We start from the raw sequence: 10,458 nt of genomic DNA, 5'->3' as shown, positions 1-10,458 counted from the left end.
AATTTGAAATCCCTAAATCGGGACATCATATTCAATGATCCTTTTTTTTCCTTTTTTTTTTTATATAACATTCTTATGAAAAGAAAAATAAGTCTATAATTATGTAATTTAAATATTTACTAGCTAATACTAAAATACATTATTATTGTAAATAACCATGATATAATGCATAATATTATTCTATGTTTTATAATTAAAATAATACATTATTAAATGTTATTTTCTCTCTTCTATTAACTGGGAGACACTGAACGACCGGCCGGGACACCGGGACATGCACTTAAACCCGGAATGAATGTCAAGCCTAAATATAATTATAATGAATATATGATGTGTTTATACATTTCTGTTAAAAAATGTCCAATTGCTTTCATGTATGGTCAATTTTTGAGAATTTTACATTGTAGTACATTGTTTTACATTTTAAGTTATATTATTTCTCTTTGATATAAACACAATTTAAATAATGGGTTTGGTTCCATTATGACTATAACGTGGTGTCCAAAATCGATTTGTTTTACTGATAACAAGATAAAAAAAAATATTTATAATAGAATTATATTATACAATTTTTTTGAAAATATTGTACAGATAATGTTTTTTCAGAGTTTTCGACAACTGGCTTTTGCTTTTTTCAGAGTAATATGTAGAAGTGAATGACTAAAATTATGTTTATACTAGGCGTATGTATCTTATAACTTTAAGCCTATGAAAAATAGTAATGGACCGTAATACGATTAAATTTGTTTTATAAGTATTCACACTTGGATACAAGTTACGGCATACCTTGTGACATTTACAATTTGAAATATCTCATATTATTATAAATTATTTGACATTGTAATACATAGTGAAAATATAAGATATATCGTATATCCTTGAAAACTATAAAATTTATCAAAAATGGTGGTAATATGTTGAAAAATTAAATAAATATTCTCTAAAAACAACATTTTACTGCGTGACACTTATATCATTACAGAACCATATTAAATTATACAATATATGCAGTGTCGGATTTAAAAGTGAGCAAAAGGGGCAAATGCCTCGAGCGGCAAAATATTTTAACTTTTATTATTGATGTGTTCATGATTTTTTTAATTTTCACACCTTTTTCGGTATTGTTTAATATTTTAAAGAATATTGTTGAGCATTAAAGTAATAAAAAAATTATACTATACCTAGTTATCTAGGTAATAGTGAAATAGCAAAATAGGTATATTACATTTATTATTTGATAAGATATTATATTTTCGTTCAATGTTTTAAGATTGATATTAAGATAAGATACTCATTGATTTAAGATCAACAACGGGAGAAAATCGTCTTAATTAATCAACAACCCTCAAAATTGAAGTTGATTTAACGAAAGCTATTAATTTTAATAATATTATTGAACATTTTTCTTCTCAAAAGTCAAAAAAAAAATTATAAGCTATCGATTATTTTATTATATATAATTAATAATAAATATAATATATTTAATCTAATAAAAATCCAAGTATTGTTAATTATTGTGCATATAATAAGTATTAATTCCGTTTTCTATATTTAATATATATATTTTTAAGAAAGGAATATTCATTGAAAAAAAAAAAAAATAGGTTGACGTTAGGATATGTATTATTATAAAATTAACTAATACAATATCACAAAACAACTGATTTATAATTTGTTTCATAAAATTAATTTTTTTATTGCTTAACTTTGAATTATATATATATATATATATATATATATATATTATTTTTTTTTTTTTGGTAAGAGAGAAATAGAACCTGTAGTGATAGCTGTACTGAATTTTATTCCAAATATTAATCTCCGTCATATTCCTGGTCGTTCTAATAATATCAAATCCCCCCACTTAAAAATTCTAGAATAAGTTAAAAAAAAAAAGAGAAAATATCTCACCAGAAACCCATCGTAAATGGAAAAAGATAACTGCCAAAACAGACCCTGATTATTCACTTTCCGGTGGGCCCGTTGATGGCAAATTCACTGGAGAAATTGCCACGTCAATTTTTTTGGAATTTATCGATGGATTTATTAATAAACTTGTATATCAAACAAATTTATACAGTGTTCAAAGAGGATGTAATTTGAATGTAAAATGTTTTGAAATGCTGAACTTCATAGGCATACATTTTTTAATGGGATACAAAAAAACTTCCAAGTTGGAAAAATTATTGGTCAACATCTAGTGATTTAAATGTTTCTTGTGTGTCAAATACAATGAGCCGTAATCGACTTGATAATATTTTATCAAATCTTTATGTTCAAGACAACTCATTGATCCCAAATAACAATAAAGAAGAACTATTCAAACTTAGACCTTTGATAGATTATTGTATTAAGTATATTCTACATCTTACCACGGAACTAGAGAACTCAGTATTGATCCTCAAAAACTGATCAAACGCGGATATAAAATATGGTGCTTATCTGATCAGAAGGGATGTATCAAATACTTTCGTATTTATCAAGGAAAATATGAACAATTATCAGATGAATTCGAGTCATTTGGTTTGAGTGAGCGTGTTGTTTTGCATTTAACAAAAAATGAGTGGAATAAAAATAAAAAATAATTTTTTGACAACTATTTTACTACATTACTATTGCTGGAATAGTTAAAAGCAGAAAATTTATTAGCATATGGAATAATCCGATGAAACCGTAAAGATGTTCCAACTTTAGTTGAAGATTCGAAAGCACCTAGATGTTCATCAGATTATCGCATTACAAACTATGGTATTGGCGTTTACAAATGGAAAGATACTAAATATGTATTATTAGCATCAAATTATCATGGTTCAGAAAAAAACAACTGTTACTAGAAAAGATAATATTGGTCGAAAAAAAAATATTTAATGTCCACAAGTTGTACGTGATTATAATTGTTATATGGATGGTGTAGATCATGCTGATCGACTTAGAACAACTTACGGTGTTAATAGAAAATCAAAAAAGTGGTGGCACCGAATATTTTAGGGTTTATTAGACATTATGTTTATTAATTCATATGTAGTATACAAACAAATACATGGTAGTATTACTTTATTGGATTTTCTTCGTTCAGTCACACAAGGGCTTCTAACTATACAAGAACTTCCAATATCAAATAAAAGAAAATTTTCATTAACACCTTTAAATAATAATCTGACATTAAAGAAGAGGAGAGGAAAGAAATGGTCTATGTCAAATGAAGTACGTTTAACCAATCGAGGAATTCATTGGCCAAAATTTGTTACAAATAGAGGACATTGTGAAGTTTGTGCTATAAATGCAACTCAATCAAGGCTATATTCTAAATGTTTCCATTGTGGTGTATTTTTATGTTGCAATGATAAAAAAAATTGTTTTTCTGTTTACCATGGTGTAGATTGCTCTTAATTATGAATTATTTTTATTATACTACTATTATTATAATTAAAATGTATTAAAATTTAAAACTGATATGCATATTATAAAATGTTTATATGTCATAAGTATATTTAAAAAAAAATTTAATTTAATTATAATATATTTTATTTAACAAATATAGAGTTGTAATTATTTTTAAATTATTCAACTAATACATAATTCAAAATTGTACCATTCATCCTCATAAAAAAAATAAAAAATTCATAACAAATATAAACATAAAAATATATTATATATTATCAACAAAATAATTAATGTAGTATTGACCTAATAATATTGTATTTTTTAGGCTAAAATATTTAATTTACACCAAAAAGGCTATTGAGGATTATAATTTAGAATTAAATATTCTAAAAAAAATGTAATGCTTATTTTTACAAAAATTATTATTTAATATTTAAATAAGAGAAGAAATCAATTTTTCTCTAGTCGTTAATTAATATTCTATGTTCCACATGTTAAAAAAATATGGCAAAATGACTGTTGGTACTCTGAAGTACCAATTAAAAAAATATCTAGATGACCAACGGTACTTCCAAGTACCAGGGTCCTAACTCAAATTTGAATAAGAAAACAAAAAATATGAAAAAAAAATGTAAGAAAATATCTTAATTCAATGCTTGGTCAACAAAGGGAAGAAAATTTTGCAAAAAAAAATATATAAGACTTATACCGCATATATCTTATACACCACTAACTAAACACATTCATTTTATATTCTAACACATATAAAATATTTTAACTAATCTATCACTTGAAGTTTCCCCCGAAAAATGCAAATTCGTCAATATATTATTAAATCAATCAAATCTCAAATCTACGAGCAATCATACAACTCTCTTCTGTTCTTTTCCCTCATTTATATTGATGGCCAATTCAGCGACTTGCCTTTTAACCAGCTTAAATCAATGTCTAACTCCATGGTCAGTAATATCTTTTTTAATTACATCAACCTCCATTTTTCTAACTCTATAGTTATCTATACTTATGGATCAGCCTCTTAGCTATCAGTTGGTTACTCTTTATATATACCCTAGTTGCATGTCTCTTTATTCTTTAACATCCTCCCGCCCCACATCATCATCCTTTACTGCAGAGTGTTATGAAATTTACGAAGCTCTTTTGTTTATTTTAAATACAGATCTGGAAAACTACTTAATAGCCACCGACTCTATGTCTTCTTTACAAGCCTTAGTTTCCAACTACTTTAATTCCAAAATATCCCCTCTAATTTTTCTTATTAAATCATACATAAATTATCTCAATCATTCTAATCGATTTATTCAACTTCTGTGGATTCCCACTCACATTGACTACATGGTAATGAAGTGGCTAACTGACTAGCCAAAACTACCACCATCACAATCCTCAGTTCCGGTTCGCACTGCACATGATGCACACATTTTTATTTTTAATCTGTTAAAATTTGTTGTTGTTCTCGTTCTTTTCCGTTTCGGTTCAAATTAATACTTACAAATTGCTAACGTTAAACTCTATTCAAATTAATAACCTAATTTAAAATTGTAAGTACGCCGTTCCCGTAGTGCTTACAAAATGTAGTGTTTTTTTTTTTACTTATGGTAATGAAGTGCCTAGTACGTTATCTAACAGTCACCACTCGTCGCGTGATCCGTAGATAACGCGTTGCGTTATCGCGATATTTCGTGCGTTGTCCAGCGGTCCGTGACCTTTGCTCATGTAAGATATGCTGCATAGGCGGATATTTGGTTTTATCAGTTGGTGGCTTAACATTTTTGTCTTATTCATTAGCCGAAACAAATATTTTTAGTCCCTTCAGACGCTTCCACCTACTTACTGTAGTAGCTACTCCTACTTGATTCTAGCTGAGGTATCAAATATATATATATAGGTAATAGGAACACACAAAAAAAAAATATTGAATAGCTACTAAATTATTTTTATTTTAATTGTATGCATCTATTTTTTTGTGCGAATATATTAACAATTGTTTCAGTATTAATAAATTTAGAAATTTATTTTTCAATATATAATACTGAGATATTTTTGAACTTTTCCTGCAGCATAGAAGTTCGAAGCCAAGTTTTTATTCTACGCATGGCCGAAAAACTCCTTTCACAAGTGAAGGAACTAATAGGAAATGTTAAAGCAACTTGAAATAGTTTATATAAATTAGGGAAAGTCTGTTTTGTTAAAACCTTTTTTACATCATTTAAAATTATATAATTTTCATCAATAGACTGCAATATACAATTCTTTGCCACTTCTATTTCTTACTATAATACATCTTTAGATACAGTCATCAAATCCCGAAAAATATATAAAATACAGGTTTACTTTTAATAAAACTAGAAAACTAGAGCATAGGTAAGTAAAAATTAATTTTCAGATACCGATACAATGCTTCAATAGAAAATCTTTTTTCCAGATTTATCAAGATAGCATCAAATACAGGAAAAAAAGCATTTTTTCTAAAATAATCTTCAATGGTTTTAATGGTGTCATTAATATTTTGTTCAACACTTGTAGTTGCAGTAATAGCAAAATGTTTAAGATTGTATGGATCTTGTCTTTTTCTTTTGCATCCTAGTTAAGTAAATAATATCTTAAAATTATTATAATTATAAATAAATATAATATGTTTATTAAGTCTTACCTTTAGATGGCATTTGTATTGATATTTCATTGTCTTTAGCAAAGATTTCTATTTCACACTAAAGCTTAGAAAAATACTCTGTTGTTTTAGAATTTTTAAAAATCATCATGACACCTTCAATAATAATTTTAGATTCCCCTAAGGTTGCATTTTTTTTTTGAAATTTATTAGAAACAATATTAATATTGATCAATACTTTATGTAAGATAAATAAATAAACTATAAATCGTCCACTTTTTAAATTTGTTAATATACTTAAAACAAAGATATTGGAATTTAAATACTTTGAATCATTAATTATTACTTATTGTATCCAGTGGTGTAATTTTTTTTGGGGGGGGATATGGGGATATATATAGAATAATTATAATTAAATTTCCGTAAGCACTAAGTTTTAAAAGATTTTGAGATAAGAAATAAGAATACATGGATATTATCATAGTTAAGATTTTTTTTATTTTTACTAATATAAAACTACGATAGTTCAAAAATTATAATATATGACAAGAAAATTGTATAGCTCAGAGTTAAAATATAACACTGATAAATCTACAATTTACCACTTTTGTTTAGTGCTTAAAGCATGCAATATTTTACAAAAACGTGAAACATTGAAATTTTTTCTAAAATAAATATTAATGTTAGTTATTTATCAATTATTTATTATATAATCTAAAAGTTTTTATTATAATCATTAATATTAATGGAATGAGTACAGTGGTTGACATATTACTATAATAACTATATTATACTATATATAATTGGGTCTTGTTTTCGACTATTTATAGCATTATAGCAAAACTTGGTTTATTTTCCTAGGAAATTGCTTTCGACGACGTCGGCAAACAATGTATCATTATATTATTCTATTCAGTGGTATAAGGTATTAACCAGTGATGCCATGTTGGCCTTTTTAAATCAAAATCAGACCTTTTTAAGGCTAAATCGGGCCTTTTTCATTTCAATCTGACTGAAAAAATACACAATCTTGCTTCTAGCTTTTTTTCTAGCCATTAATTGTTTTTAACTAGCTTAAATCTGATTTAAGTTATATATAATATATTTTAATTAATTGTTTGTGTATTTAAGTATAATATTACACAACGACATTGATATCATGAGTTTTTCTCTGAGTTTTCGTTATCACTCCATATGATAAACCATATTTATGGTTGTTATCATAACAAATTATATTTATCTGTGGTGGTTGTTAACTACGAATCGGATTTATATTCATATCTAGTTAATAGTTATCACTTTACACCTCGGACTAGTATATCTTAGTTCGTTTCACGATTGTAGATTTGTGATTCAAAAGACTTTAATTCACTATTTTAACATTTTTTAAGTATTACCTATTAATTTTGTTTTGTTGTTTTTAATACTTATTATTTTATTTCCTTGTTTGTTGTTTTAATGTTGGACTGCTCAGAACATTAAAATTTAATAAACTATGAATTATGATTATTTAATATCTTTATTTATTATATTTAATGTTCTAATCTTGTAAAATATGATAAAAAGATTAATAGCTTTACTAAAGAAAAAAAATGGAAATTGCCAACAATTTTAATAGTATTAATATTTTTATTTTTGCGTTAATATGTTTGTTATTAATCGTTTTTTTTCAGCTGATTTCCGGCCTTTTGTGATAGTACTCATAGCTTTTTAAAAAAATTATAACTGGCAACATTGGTATTAACTATTTTGAAATATTATAAGACTGTAAACGATCAGCAATAGTACAACACCAATGTCTATTATTATTTATATTATATATAATAAAACGAGTAATAAAATAATATTATTTTTTCTTTAACTATGGATGTGTGTCTATTGTGCGATAATGTAAATTTAATATATTACTAAATTATATATTCAATTATTAAATTAAAAATGAAAAGGCAGTCGAATGCTTTTATTTCTTTTTTTCAAAAAAATTTAAAGAAACTGATCAAAAAAACAGCTTGTCAAAATGTAATTCAGATCAAGACCAACCTAGCAATAAACTTGTCATAATAAAGCTGAACTATTTTTTGAAATAATCTAAATCTTCATACATTTATGTATTTCCAAATTACGCCATTGATTATATTATACAAATTGCTTCATTTTCAATTTCTTCTTCTAAAGCTTGAATAATTGCTTTATAACTGTTATTAACAGACTCTATATTTCGATAACAGCAATTCCATCTAGTGTCACTAAGTCTAAACATTGTTGTATATTTTATTTCTAATTTAGTTCAAATCTCAGTTAATTTTTGATTTTTTTGACGGATGAGAAAAATGTACGTACAGGAATTCTAAAGTGTTGAACACATGTCTTGTTTCCTAATATTAATATAAGTAATAAATAAAATCATGAAGATCTAAGATGAATATAAATATTCATTACCTTTACATATTTACACATATCAATTACAATGAGGTTCATTTTATGAGCCATACAGTGGGTATAAATAGCGTAAGGATATTGATTTTTTATTTTATTTTGTAGTCCGTTAAATTTCCCACACATAAAATTTGTACCGTCATATGACTGAGCAACTATTTGTGGTTTAGAACTAAGTTTACACTTTTTTAGGTACCATAATATGTAATGATGTAAACTTTCAGCATCTTGATTCTTAGAACAATCTATAAAATCGAGAAATCTCTCAATAACATCTAGAATTTTAACATATCTTACACATAATGCCATTTGTTCTTGTTTGTAACACCTATTGATTAATTTAATAAAAATCAATTAAGAAGTCCATGTATAAAACATAATTTATATTTCACCTTGCTTCATCATATATAATTCCAAATACCTAAACGTCTTCAATATCTTTCACAATTATTTCTTTCACAACATCTACACATATATTAAAAAGTTCATCTTGAATTATATTACGAATAATTGGTTTTAAGATTAATTTTTTTCCAAAATCCTTATTACTTTTTGCTAACAATTTACATAATTGTTTAAAATTTCCTAAAAATATATTAATTTTTTTACAAATAATTATCATAATTAGATATTTTTACATTTAAGATCATTTAAGACTATTAGTAATATTAGTTATTAGTTATTACTTTTTAGTTGTTAGTTTAATACCTTGATTTAATGAATCTTTTTTCTCGTCGTGTCCCCTTAAACCAATTCCTTGACAACTTACAAATAAAACAATATCAACTAACATTTTCATATATTTTTTATTACTTTCAACCATCAATAAATGTTGAGAAGATATTTAGAATAAACACTACCAGTTTCTTTTGTTTTCTGATATGCAGATCATTTAACCATACATGTAAGATGTAAATTACTTTTAGCATGTGCATCTAATTTATTGAGTTTACTTTTATTCCCACCTTTAGATCCACTACAAACACTTAACTATAAATTATAATATACTTATATTAATAATTGTAGTTAAAAAATTATAAATAAAGCATAAATATAAAGTACATGCTTTTTTCCAATTTCTAAAACCAACTAAAAAGCTATCTTCAAAATTGCCACTATTTCCAGCACTAAAATTTCTATAAGCAAAGCTAGAGCTCTGTATCAATGAACGCGTCTTCCGTCTGATAAACAAAAATATAATAAATTAGCCAACCATCTCAAAAAAGTGTTGGCAAAACATAAATCTGAGTCCCTTGATAATTTTCTTTCTAATCTTTCTACGAAAGATGGTAGTCTTTGGAGAGAGACCAGAAAAATTTGTAAATTTAAATCTGCTAACCTACCAATTAAAAATCCAGGTGGCAGCTATGTAATTTCTGACCACGACAAAGTTGAACTTTTTAAAACGCATCTTTCTGATATTTTCCAACCTCACCCAGACATATTCTCACAAACCATTATTAATACTGTTAATAATTATTTAAATTTTCCTTCACGTTCTATAGATGGTCTTGTTAAACACTTTAAAACAAATGATATTAAATTTGCCATAAATCAATGCACCCCTAAGAAATTCCCAGGATTTCACCTTATAATAGCTGAAGTAGCTAGATGTCTACCTAAAAAGCAATTGTTCATCTTTCCTATATTTTTAACTCAGTTTATGACTCCCTTACTTCCAAATTTTATGGAAATTTTCTACTATTATTTTGGTCCCCAAACTTAATAAGCCACCTGATTCAATTTTCTCTTTCCATCCCATAAGCCTACTTCCATTTTTTTGCTAAAATTCTGGAAAAACTTTTACTTAAACGTTTGCTTCCGAGTATTGCAGAAAACAACATTCTCAATTCTCATTTTTTGATTGAATCTCAATTATCGAAATCGTTTGCTCTCTATCTTTACATGCATGTCGACTATAAATATTTGACAAAGCTCACGACATCAAAGAATAACGTTGTTCTGATCGCGTCTAATCATCAACCGATATGCATAATAATCCTTCGAAC

At 26.0% G+C, this 10,458-nt stretch overlaps 1 pseudogene; it reads right to left on the bottom strand.

Moving 5' to 3' along the window:
* Positions 1-8,144: 8,144 nt before the first annotated feature.
* Positions 8,145-10,225, bottom strand: LOC112693702 (annotated as a pseudogene).
* Positions 10,226-10,458: the final 233 nt, after the last annotated feature.

This window comes from Sipha flava, unplaced genomic scaffold (genome assembly GCF_003268045.1).
Source record: "Sipha flava isolate LNK unplaced genomic scaffold, YSA_version1 89_pilon_pilon, whole genome shotgun sequence".
Classification (NCBI taxonomy): domain Eukaryota; kingdom Metazoa; phylum Arthropoda; class Insecta; order Hemiptera; family Aphididae; genus Sipha; species Sipha flava.
This window is presented reverse-complemented; position numbering and strand designations above follow the sequence as displayed.